The following is a 630-nucleotide window of genomic DNA, read 5'->3' as shown; positions in this document are numbered from 1 at the left end:
GGGTATGGATCATCACAGAAGATTTTTTTTTAGATTTTGCCACCGAAGTGGCTAGTTTAATGTGCACTCTACATCCATCCTGTAGACGGTAGCGCGAGAGCATATGGATACACAAAAGGCCTAGGAACTAGGCCCCAAAGGGTTAACAGGAATACATATGGATTTATATCTACATATCTATGGTTCACTTATCTGTTACAAGTAAATTTTGGAAATTTGCTTAGTATATCTGGTCTCTTATTTTCATTAATAAGATATCATGACATGTCACACATGTTATTATACTGTCTGTCTCTGTATTCCTCAATAAGTGAACAATTAAGCACATAGTGTTCAAGAGAGTGATCATATGCCAGATCACATAATTTATATTTAGTTTGATCATCATCTGTGTGTCTCCCAAACTGCCAGAAGTATTTGTAACCAAGCCTAAGCCAGGCCACTACAACATCAGTCAGTACTTGTAACCAAGCCTAAGCCTGGCCACTACAAAATCAGTCAGTACTTGTAACCAAGCCTAAGCCTGGCCACTACCTGGAGTTTACCTGGAGAGAGTTCCGGGGGTCAACGCCCCCGCGGCCCGGTATGTGACCAGGCCTCCTGGTGGATCAGAGCCTGATCAACCAGGCT

The sequence above is a fragment of the Cherax quadricarinatus genome, chromosome 62 (assembly GCF_038502225.1).
Source record: "Cherax quadricarinatus isolate ZL_2023a chromosome 62, ASM3850222v1, whole genome shotgun sequence".
In the NCBI taxonomy this organism is placed as follows: Eukaryota; Metazoa; Arthropoda; class Malacostraca; order Decapoda; family Parastacidae; genus Cherax; species Cherax quadricarinatus.
This window is presented reverse-complemented; position numbering follows the sequence as displayed.